Genomic DNA, 12,883 nt, shown 5'->3' with positions numbered 1-12,883 from the left:
TGTTTTCTTCTCAATGATCCCCATGTCCCTGTCTGTGTTTGTGGCACCTTCTTCAAACACTTGTGCTCGGAACAGACATTAGCTATTACATGCAGCTTTGCAGCTTGAGACTCGACATGTTTACCTGAAAATGTAATTCCTTACACACACACACACACACACACACACACACACACACACACACACACAGACACACACAGACACACACACCACATGCCCCCACCCCTGCCACACACACTGAATACACACCTTTCCTGCAGAGGTCAGTATAGTAACAGTGGAGATCAAACACAGTCTTCAATCTTAGCACCGCTCTCTAATGTTTAAGCAGCTTTTTAAGGATGTGCTAACTAACACACTCGTAGTAGTAGCATTTGTTTCTAACACTGCTAACAGTAAAATCCCAGCAAGATTTGACTTTAACACAAAAACCCTAGTACCTGTTAATGTATGAAACAGCATTATATAAATATCTGTGCTAAGCAACAGCTAAGCAAATGTTGGATGAAGTCGTCAATAAGCAGCTACACTGTCTTATCCTCGTAACTACACAAAACAAAAGTAATCACTATACAAACGAAAATGTGTATGTCTTTCATTATCTGTCCTTTCCCCTTCAGTGAAGTATTTTTTTTATTAAGTAAACATTTTTGTATGTATTGAGAAACAAGTGGAGTTTTCAAGTATCTCTAATCCTAATGATTGTTCTGTTTCTTAAAGTTTCTTATATATTCAAGGCACTAACATATCTGGATTTGTTGAAATTGCTAAATAAATCTGTATAGCTGTGAACACTACAGCTCATCCACTCTGGTTCATATTTGTCCATTTCAGCTAAACAGCCTATCATGTAAGTATGGGGCAATTCAGCAGTACTGAATGAGCAACAGTGTGGCTCTGCTCAAGATCAGCTGTGATTTTTCACAGGTACAAAATCAAAAGCTGAGTGCTTCTAATGTGGTTTGAATAAATATTAACACTTTGGGAACACCAATCAAATTAGTGGACTAAATGTTGTATAAACCAATTAATGACCTGAAGCTCTAACTAAGTTTTCTAGGTCTATTTATGAGCATTTCATGATAATAGGCGGCTTGAGGTCCATCAGTTGTAGAACAGATGTTCTAAGAAAAAAAATCCTTTTTTATAATGTCTTTAAGAGCCTTTAGAAGAGCAGTTTCAGTGCTGTGGTTTGTCCAAAATCCAGCCAGAACTTACTGAAAAAGTAGAAATCTTCTGTGAATAAGTCAGTTGATGAAACACTATATTCATTTATACTCACTGTCAGAATGGAAACTCACTACACTAAATGTCTTGTTATGTCAAATTTATTTCTTTTTGTTAATACAAATTTTGTCCTAAGAGAATGCAAAGATTTTCCCACAAGTCTATGAGTGTAGGTATTACTCCAAAATCCAGCTTGCTACATTTCCTCTCTCTTTATTCATCGCGCTCGTCTCTGTGCCACCATAAAGGCACGGTGTAAAGAGCTGATATTATCTGCTCCAGCTGAAGGCACTCGTGCCATTTCTTTTGTTAATTAATTTCATACCTGTCTCCACGTTCGGCTCTGGAATCGTAACAGTTTGTGAGCATGTATCTACACCCCAAAGTAGAGGGGCAGAAGAGAAAGGAGCTGTGTTGTCTATAGTTAGTGCAAAAGTCAGTGTATTTCTTGTTTTTATTCCAGATCTATTCTCTTGCTGTCTGTCTATCTGTCTCTCCCTTTCTCTCCTTCTCATTTTAATTGTGAGGTGTAAAGTGGAATGGCTGCACCCCACCACTCGGGGTAAGTGAGACTCGGGGTAAATGCATGTTGCGGATGGGTGAGAGACAGAAAAGCGAGTCCCCAAGGTGCTCTCTGAGGAGCAATAGATAAAGATTCCCTTGGGAAACTTTTCTCATTAGTTCTCAGACACAGTTCGGTAATTCAGTGGTGTCAGGTTACCATTTGTCATGAGACCAAAAAAAAGAAGTCGTTTCTTCATGCTTTGGTTCTTTTATTTGGTTATGTCACCTCAGTGGAAAAATTATAAGCCTGGCTTGCATTCAAACAAAGGCCTGATGCACAGTTTACATTGAGCCTGCTTAATGAAGGATGGCAAACTCAGTGTGCGATGCTTATCAGGCTGTGCTCATGATAAGGCTGTCTGTAATGATTAAATATGAGCTTCCATACGTATGATCTCCATACACTTTCTCCGCATTTTACGGCACAGAAGATTTTTTTCTTCACTAAAACATGCCTGCATCAATTATTCTCCTAAAAATGTGCAACTGCAAAGACTCAGTGGGTGCGGCCTAAACTGCTTTTTAATTCTTTCCCCATTATGTCTCATGACTCAACTCCCAAATATACAGTGGAAAATCCAAATATTTCCCTGTATCAGATTTCAGCTAAAACAACATGTGCTAGCAAGACAAACAGCCCAGTTTGTGTCATGTAGCTGTGCAAAGCATCCGACCTCCTGCAAAAAAACAAAAAAACAAAAAGACGTCTCTGCATTGTGACAGTAAACACATATAGACATATTATGTTAGATGATTCTGATGATTCTTGCTTAAAAGAAAAGATTTTTACCAGTACAGTAAGTAGCTTAAAAAGTGTGTTTAATGCTTTCTGAATTCTGCATGACAATCACTATTTCCTTGTTCTCAAAATGTAACTAGTCATAAATAATCCTGATTTCCATTTCCAGGATGATAAAGTAAAACACAAGCCTGTGTAGAGGGATATCTTTCTCTTGACTTACAGTAGCTACTATTTTTCCTTTAGTCTGATACTAACCTGAGCCTGTAGTATCTTTGTCGTAGATGAGTATCCTTATTTGTGCCTGCGTTTAGAGATCATGAAGTAACGTGGTTCTGGGAAGCATCCATTACTTAGATTAGTAGTTAAGACAGTGGAACTGGTTGTGAGTTCAAATGCCACCACCACCAAGTTGCCACTACAGGGCCCTTAACCCTAAACTGTTCTGTTGTATAAATGAGATTCATGTATGTCATTCTGGATACGAGAATCTGCCAAATACTGTAAGCGGTGCTAACAAGAAGACGGTTTTGAGCAGAGAGAAAACCAAGATTTTAGCACAACCCTCCTAGGGAATGTCACTGGACAAATGTTGCCTAATTTCAGAAAAGAAAAAAAAAGTTGATTGCGAGTGCTACAGAGTTAAGCAGATCCTCCCTTTTTTTTAAAAAAGTGAGAGACAACAATTTTGTCCAATTGGCTTCTTTTGTCTCATGAAAGTGAAGCATGAACACTTAAATAAAGAAGCAAACAACAGAAGCAAACTTCATGCTGCACATATTATTCTCTACAGTGTACTGGCTTTATGCAAAAGGTGTTTGTTTGACCTAACCACTAATTTTGAGATCTAAAGATTATTAAGGTTACAAGCAGATTGCTAGAAATTCTCTGGGCCTCAGTGTATATATATATATATATATATATATAATAAAAAACACTACTGAGTCCCGATGAATTAATAATACTGCATTCATCATCTGACCTTGGAGAAAACCCTCATGCTGTTTAGACCCAGAACTCTCCCATATTGCCTTTATTATTGATATTATTAAAAGGTGTAAGAAAATGCGAGACCAGCCACTCCTATTACACAAAATGTCTAGAGATGCACACAGATGTGGCGACGAGGCTGGCCGAGAGAGTGAGCCAACTCAAATGAACACTTGAGGTATTGAGAACAGAAGATGGGCCCCTGTGCTGTGTGGTAACTCAAGGCCACACAGCACCATGCTGAAATAACACTGGTGGTTAAAGCTAGCCATTGTTGGTTTTCTTGCCCAGAGTTTAACATACCCATGTCAATATTTGGACTGGGCTGAGCCTCAGGCCTCCCATTGCAAGCGGATGTGACCTTCCATTTTCTGCTGCTGTGCACATCAAACGCAGATGAAGAACACATAATCATATGAGCTGGTAGGGGTGTGAAGTGCCCGCTTTCAGATGATACCATCCATATACAATTGATACAGTTAAACAAGTAACAATTAATTCACTTCAGATCACTACTGAATGGAAGGGATTCATGTCGAGCATTGATTCATTTCACTTTGATTCACATTTGATTCGATATAACTCAGTTTAAGATGTACAGACGTATCCTAGTTTTGTCTCTATAAGAACAACAGTTTTAAAACTTGAGCCCGCTTAATGTCTCAAACAGCATTACTACTGATCCATTAATCTATACCTTCTATCCTAAAATCTTTGTTACTTTTTTGTGATTCACTAAAATTACCTCTAACTCTCCATTGCGTTTCTGGCTTCGAGTGTAGCTGTCTTTATCCACAGGCTTTCCTTCTGTTGACATTACACCATTTTGCCTTTGTGAGTGTTTAACACGATTTGCCAGTGTATTTTGTGGTGATGTTGAATGCTGTGCATATAGTAATGCTTTTCTTAAAATGTTTTCCTATGCTTTTGTACACTCGCTCTCTTTCTCGCTAGTTTTGTCAAAACTTTTTTTGTACTCAGAAAAACTAAAGTTAAAAGTCGATACATTAGCTGGATTTAAAACCAGTGCCTTAAGTTGAGAAATTCATAAATTAAGTAGTGACATGCTTTAGAGCAGCCAATATGAAAACTGATTATCTCAACTATATTCAAGAATTCTCAAGTTATTAGCAGCAGCGTCTTCTGAATTTCAACAATGATTATGTACGCGGATTCTGATAAAACATTCGCAAATGAAGGAACAAGTAATGAAGCTACTATAATGTACTTCCTTCTCAGAACCATCTTCCTAACACACTACCTAACATCACCAATTAAGACAAAGTGAAATGAAGTTTCTCTGGAAAGTGCACTAGCCGTAAATGCTCTTTATATTGCATGGAAATGAAAGACTCCATTATAGTGGGCAAATTCTTTATAGAGGGAGACGATACGGCCCTCGTATGTGTGCCACAGTAAATGGGCTAGGGGTGTCGAGGATCCTCTAGATAGCCGGCTGTCCTTGCAGCCAAGCATGGTGCTCACAGAAACGATTGGTCTTCCTGTAGAAGGAGAAACAAAAAGGTTAAGGGCATTGCATCTTATTTCACGCTAGACAAGCTTTTCTAGGTGGTAAGGAGAAAACGATATGGGGTTGCACTGATTGGTAGCTAATTAAGAATTTGGGTCTCCTGGGATGTAAATAGAGTGCATCACATACCCAGGCACGGTGCCATAAACAACAACACATCCACACATTTACACATTCACACGTGTATTCTCACACTGCATCATCATAAAGAGATCACCGTCACTGAAGATTGGTGTGACATCCGCACTTGTACAAACAGAGAGCAGGGATTTGATGAGCCCGCCGCTGCAGCTGTCAGCCTGCGTGGTTCAAAACCAAAAAATGTGGCCAAAAAGGAAGAAAGTAGAGGAGGAAGGGGGAGTGGAAAGAAAAGGTTAATGCAGATCTGTGAGCACACATGACAGCACGTAGACCCCAGCAAGAGCAACGGAGCACCAAAACGAGGAGTCCAGGGACTTTCATCTTCATATTCACTGGACCCTTTGTGTTCCCCCCGTGCTCAAACTTCAAATTTATTGCCAGGCTTTTGTGAGGCAGAGATGACCTTGAGAGGACCTCGTAGTCATCCATTCCACTCAACGCTACCTAATTAGCGACACCATGGTTTAGGGTTTGCTAAATCATGGAATACAGTAATCAAACCAAGTGCTGTCAGGGCCTGATACAAGCCACTAAGCAAAAGCCTCATCTCTGTGTGATAGTAAAGCAAAAATAATTATGGAAAGAAGGAAAGAAAGAAGTAAAGAAAGAAAGAAAGAAGAGGAAAAAGGCTAATTGTAGTTCATTTTGTAGTTCTTTCATATATATATATATATATATATATATATATATAGAAAGTGCGACAGGCATTAGGCTAAATCACCATGTCTAAAACTGGTCCCTGTATAGGAGCAGTAGAGTGGTGGAGTACGGCTTTCTACCATTCCATCCTTATCTCAGTGACCTCTAAAAAACACGTCTATTGTTCCTATTGACAAGCAACATTGAGCAGAGCTTACACTAACCATTTAAATCACTTACTCTCATCCAGACCCTTCTGAACAACAAGCAGCATGTCGTCTCTTTTGTAACTCACTTTGCAAAAGAAGAGGAGAAATATAATATGCCAATTTAGCTAAATAATTACTGCATTTTACCACGACGCCTACACAGCCTCCGCCGGCACCAAAAAAGCTAATAATTCAATTTCTCGCTTCCTGTAATTGTCACCAAAGCACCTAAAGGTCATATCACTCACCCAGAAGAAAAAGAAAGGCAGGCAGGGGCTTGAGTCATGCTCACAGGGGTAATTTAGTGAAGTGAGTGTTAAGAGGAATGCTACTGTAATGGACTGTGGAGTGGTTGCGTCTCAGGGCTCTCTGATTCGTCTGGAATGGTGATGTGGGTGATTCTCCAGGTGGCCATCTCGGACAGCTGACGTGGAGCGATTGACTCAAAATGGAGCTGCTGTTTGTGTGGCGTGATCTGGAGCCAAGCACCATGTAGCAGGCTTTTTCTCCTTCTTTTTTTTTTTTCAATTTAATGGCGGCTGTAAAAAGCAGGCGTGATAGGGGAGTGGTGGCTGGGGTGTGGACCGGGCTTTGCAGTAATTGTCTAATACAGTGCTGGGTATTAAAGTCATTGAGTGCCAAAAGGGAACACGCTGGCGCTTGACCCTCAGCCACTTTCAAGTAATCTAGTATTCAATCCAGCGTGTAATGACTGCTATGGCTGTCAATCCTGATGCTTTTCTCCTTGCCCTCTTTCTAAAACGCCTGCGGATAGTGGGATCTAACAAAAAACGCTGTAAGACAGATCGAGAAAAGAAAAAGAGAGGAATGAGTGGCAGGTGTAGCTGTATTTGCCCAATGTCCAGTTATACACCTATACTCCGGCTTCTAATCTAGACCAAACACTATGGGCACTTAACCTCGACTGATTTGTTATCTGTTTCCCCTTCCATTGACAAGAGAAGCTGGAGAGCTGTTTGATGGACGGTTTTGAGAGTGCTTCGGGTGGTTTATACTAATGAAGGCAAGGCTGTCACTTTAAAGCGGAAAAGTTCACACACAGATGTTTTGGGACTTTGGTTCAGTTAGCTTAACCCCACAGCCACCCCTCACTACACCGGATCGATAGGTCTCGTCCTGTCACTAAACCATCTGTAATGACTGGGAGACACACTTCCAGCCTTTGTGCTGGAGACGACTCGATGTGTGCAGGGCATGCCTGCTTCTCGAGATTCGTAGTCAGTGTTCATCACAGATGCCTCATTCTGAGTTTAGATTTGATTCATAAAACAGTTATGTTAAAATATACCTCAGAAATAAATCCCTACATTTATTGTTTCTTGTATATATAAAGCTGTAACAAACTCCCCAAACCCACACAGATGCACTTTAGCTTCAAAGAATTAGTAATATGTCATTTCTAACTGCATAACTGTTAAAAACAACTCATAGGGTTAAGGTTGCTCAACTGGTCAATATTTTAGTATGTGTTTTCTGTTATTTTATAGTAATAATGGTTAAAAAACTGTAAATGAATATACACTAATACGTACTGTAATATCGTGTAATAACAATGATTAGCATATATTAAACCATGCTAACATTAAGGCTATACTATAGAACATTGAACTAATAAATTTAACCTTAAAACTAGCATGGATTCATGTTAGTGCTTTATGGTAACTATAACATTAAACTATATTGAAGTATGACACTACCACAGGTTTACTACACCAGTGGTTCTCGAAATGAGGTTCGGGGGCAACGGGGAACTGTAACGTTGCCAGAGGGTCGGGAATATTTTTTATTGTTCTAAAACTACAGTACACATGTTAGTAATAAGCCTAATATTAATATCATGTATGTGAAATAAACCACGGAAATGATTTTACTTATTTAGGTGCAAACATTTTGAAAACCCTTATACTATCTTATCTAACAACAGCTAGTGGTTTTAGTCATTTAGAGTATGTACGTTGGACTACAAGACTGCTGCTTGTCATGCGAAAGTGTTCTCTGTACTGAAAACTTTCATATGGAGGGAAAATGACTGTCTGGTACCTGAGAGACCTGAATAAGCATAGGCTTAAATCATTTCCCCATATCCACAATAATACATTTGTCTTTGTTAAATAACCTGTTTTTTCCCCAAATCGTATTATTATTATTAGGCTTTTTTCTTTCAACATTACAGAAAAAATAATGAGTTGAGTTTAAAAAGTTCATACTTGTCAAAGTGTTTTTTTCTTATTTTTTATTTTTCAAAAATTGAGATAGACTTGCACTGGCCTTGCTCTTAATCTCTGCCTTCCGTGACTTTATTATTTCCTTATCCCTGAATTACTTAAAAATGAGCTGATTTTTGGTCCAACTGCCTCCAGGATGCAAGGTCCTAGCCTTATTTGTTATTTTTCTGACTCAGCAGGAATGAATATGTCTCGTGGCAGCTATACATTAACTCCAGTCCTGTGATTCATTGGAGACGATGGACAATAGGAAAAGATCTGGGGGTCTGAGGGTGTCACGGCATGACATTTTTCCTGAACGGAAAAGCAGCACCTGTCACACTGTTTGAGCAGATGTAGGAGAAAAACAGAGGCACTTCACAACACTGTCATTCACATTCATAATACGCATTGCAGTATAAAGAAGGCCATTAGGGGCCCAACCTGGGAGCCATTAAATCATTTTAAATCACTGTAACATCCCATTAGTGTCAGTGGTGAGACCACATAATAGTCTGTATTATAGAGCGCAGCAGTGCAGCCCATTTGGGCTAAATCACAGGCTCCACCATTGCTCCTTGTCCTGTATGTCAGCATCTCTGTTCATGGACACTTGTGCTAAGGAGAGGGCTGTGTTGTCTCCTGGGGTTCAGCTGGAACTGATCTCGGTCGTCAACAAACACCAAGGCTGCATGGAGCCATGTGGCACTTGATTATTACTTATCTCATGTTAAACAACACATTTCTGATTATTGTCTTGAGCTACTTTAAATATGTGCTCAAATAAAACAAAAAAATATAGTTTTCATAATAAACAAATGCAATTGAGACTGAATGAGAAAATTAATGCACTGGTCATTTTTTTTGTCTTTGGTTAAAATATTCCTCCCGATCCTAACAGCATGCAAATGATTCAAAGAAAAGGTCAGAAGAAATAGCCTAATTAACATCCACATCTAATGTGTGAGGTGTGGAGAGTGAGAGTGCAGCTAATTAGGGGACCATATGTATATTTCCTTACAGCTATATCACTACACAATCACACTATACAAAACACTCTACTTCCCTAAGTGCTACCTTCAAAACAGTAAAAGGAAAAAAAAGACAATCTTGCACGGCAGTGTGTGTGCATGTGTGAAATATGCATCTCATATATATATCAGTATATCTCTTTCTCTTTTTCTGCAGATGATAAATCACTGGTGCGACAGACCCTTGGTCTGCCCTATGAATTCTTAAAGGAACAAAGCAATGATGAATGGATTAATGCCAGATCGCAAGCAAACACCTCTCAGCCTGATAAAAAAGATTCTCCAATGACAATTGGGGGACACTGGTGACCTGGGGAGTGGTCTATGGGGTATGCCCCCCAGAGAAAGCCAGTGATGGAGAGAATCGCCATTAGGGGGAAGATTAAGTAGTCCTGGCTCTTTCCCTCACTTAATTATACATGCAAGACTTGCCTCGTCGCACCTCCGAAAGAAGGCCTGCTCCATTGTTTCAGTGACTCACGCCACTTTGATTGCTTATTGGCTGTCTCGCTTGACAACCCCTGGCCACAGAAACAAATCCCAAGTGCCATGGTGCCCCTGTCAGGACTAGACGGAAAAGGAAAAGAGAAAGAGAGAGGAAGACTTCATCACTTAGCACAGATAGAGGAGAATTAAATAAATGTCCCCGTCAAACTCTTTCTGTCTCATTAAAGGACAGAGTCTCGTGTGCCACCTCCAAAACTGCTGACAAACAAGCGGTGGACCTGTTCTACTTCTTATTAAAGCAGCTCTGTTTCATTGTGCTTCAGTTCAATCATTCACCGCAACATGAATTTTACACAAACTCAACAGCATTTCCCCGGGAGTAGATGTGTTTCAGTGAACACAATAGAGTCTGATTTTTAGTAACTCTACCCCCCCCCTTTCTCATGGCCAATGATGTGCAAGAAAAGCGAGAAAGGAAAGTCATTTGCAGACAGTTATGAGTCAAAGCCAGCTAAGAGCTGATGACTTTCATGGCTCTTTGACTAAATTCCCAATACATTCCACACGCATCTGAAGCAAAGCGAATCCAACATGTCATCAAGGAGCATCATCTTGCTATCGGCATCTCCAGCAAGTAAAGCACACACACACACACACACACACACACACACACACACACACACACACACACACACACACACACACACACACACACACACACACACACTTTAGACAGTAAAAATAAGAAGGCACTTTGAGAAGGGCTGTATGGAAAACGGTGTAAATAATTAAAGGCCAAGCCATTTTAATCTGGCATTTTCTTTCATACAGATAAGCAATGATGCTTGAACACATGATGTGTTTAGGAAAGATCAACAAAACTGACAGTCACTAAACCCCTATTTGGTCTGGATTAGTTTTATACAGGTAGGTGGGATTATGTTAATATATCCAGAGCATCTCTAGGATTTCATTCCAGTCTAATCTGTCCTGTCACTAAATTTTTATGGACTTTTTTTCCACATTTCTCAGTATAAAGACACTACAAAAGTTTTTCTATAGAGATCAACCAAAACCTTAATGAGTTTAAAGCTGGAAGCAATAAAAAACAGACAATGATTAAAAGTTATTGAGATATTGAGTTATATAGTCATGTATAATCATGTTATACAAGTCATGTGATTATATCAACCATCAAATACAGCTCACACAGCCTATATGTATATATGATTAAGGTACACAATATGGCCAGATGTAGCCTATATGTGTATATGATTAAGGTACACAATATGGCCAGATGTAGCCTATATGTGTATATGATTAAGGTACACAATATGGCCAGATGTTTGTGGACACCCAACCATAACACCCATATGTGCTTTGTTAAACATCTCATTTCAGATTTAGTCCTGATGTACTGTTATATAAATCTCTACTCTTCTGTGAAGGCTGTCCACTAGATATGGGAGTGTGATTGTGGGCATGGGCGAGAACAGCCACTGTCGTTGTGTGATGGATTGTGATCCACAAATCTTTTACATTTCTATCCCTTTGTTTTCAGTAAAACCCTGATTTTATTTGATAAATGAGAAACTGATCACTGATGTATTCTATATTCTTATAACAGTAAAAATCTTCACATTTAAACCTTCATAGACAAGAAAAAAAAATCAAATTATTTATTTAAATGCATTTACTATGTTTGTATTAGAGTTGGAGGAGATGGAACAAAAAGTGATAAGGAAACATCAAAAAATTGTTTCTTCCTCATAATGACCGTATAAAACTGCTATGTAAGACCAAAAGAAGTTAAATAGATGATGTCACTTCCAGGACATAAAATCCAACACTGTCCTGCATTAACATTTATGGCCAAAAGCTATTCATTATTAAATATAATTTGAGAGTGATGAGGCGAGAGTGACATTAATGGCAGAAAGTAAGGGCATGCAAATTCAAACTAAGGCATGTCAATTCTTACACACACACTCACACATGTTTGCCTTACTATCCTTATGAGGACCTCATTATTAATGCAGTGTATTAGTGCTATTCGACACAGACATCTAACCTTAACTATGACCTCAGTAACCAAAATGCTTTTTCATTTTATTTAAAACCTGCAGTTTAAAATGAGAAGTTAAATAAAAAGATAAAAGTCCCCACAAGGTCAAAACTGTCAAATATTCCACCCTTTTTGGGGACACTTGTTCTCATGAAGAATATAATAAACATGCACAAACAAAAAGAAAAAAAAAAAATAAAAATAAATTCTGGGATTTGAACAAAGAACAGAAAAACCTGATCAATAAAAATCACTTCATTATTGTGTACAATTCCTATAAAATTTCACAAATGTAACACTACAAACCTGTCCTGAATCCTGCGACTGTGCCATAAAGATTTGTGAGCTTTTTAACTAACATGATGCTGCAAAACAAAAGGCCGCTGCATGACTTGCCTAACCGCAGTCAATTATAAATTATGCAGCCATTGTAGGCCCACAAAAGAAGACATCTCACCATCGCAGTCAAATGTAATTATGGCTGCGAGCTGCAGGCTCCTCGTGATCTCTAGCTGATAGCAGCACTGACTGATGACCTTGGCACTAAAAGACTTACCGGGTGGGTCACTGTCTTACCCCTCTACAACATCTCAATACCTGGCTGCATGGTACGTTCCAACACTAGCCACTGACAAATCAATGCGTGGGTGCCCAAGCCGCGTCTCGCCTATCACTCACAATCAAGTCGCTATCACTCGTCTCCGTCAGTGTGCTAGGAGAAATGAGAGCTCGTCAGAGCTGCTAATTTGACACAGCCCGCTTGGCTTGCCATAATTGCTCTGTCACTGTCAGCCCTTGGACAGCCTCACTGTACAATTTGAACGACAATTATCGCCACCGTTTACCACGTGCCATTATGGCGCTGATGTTGCCCGGGTCGAGCGCTGACGCCTCATCAGGCCTGGATGCGGTCCATTAATGAACACTGTTTCTCTTAAAGTTAGCCCGCCGCTAATAAACAGGCAGCGTTCCATGAAGGCGCACCATCATCCTCATGACATGATATTTGTCTGCTCTTGACAGGGCGGGGTGTGGGGTGTTAAACGGAAAGAGAAAGAGGGGAAGAGAGACAGAT

Source organism: Tachysurus fulvidraco, chromosome 19, assembly GCF_022655615.1.
Source record: "Tachysurus fulvidraco isolate hzauxx_2018 chromosome 19, HZAU_PFXX_2.0, whole genome shotgun sequence".
Lineage (NCBI taxonomy): Eukaryota > Metazoa > Chordata > Actinopteri > Siluriformes > Bagridae > Tachysurus > Tachysurus fulvidraco.
The sequence above is the reverse complement of the archived record's forward strand: the minus strand, read 5'-3'. Positions refer to the sequence as shown.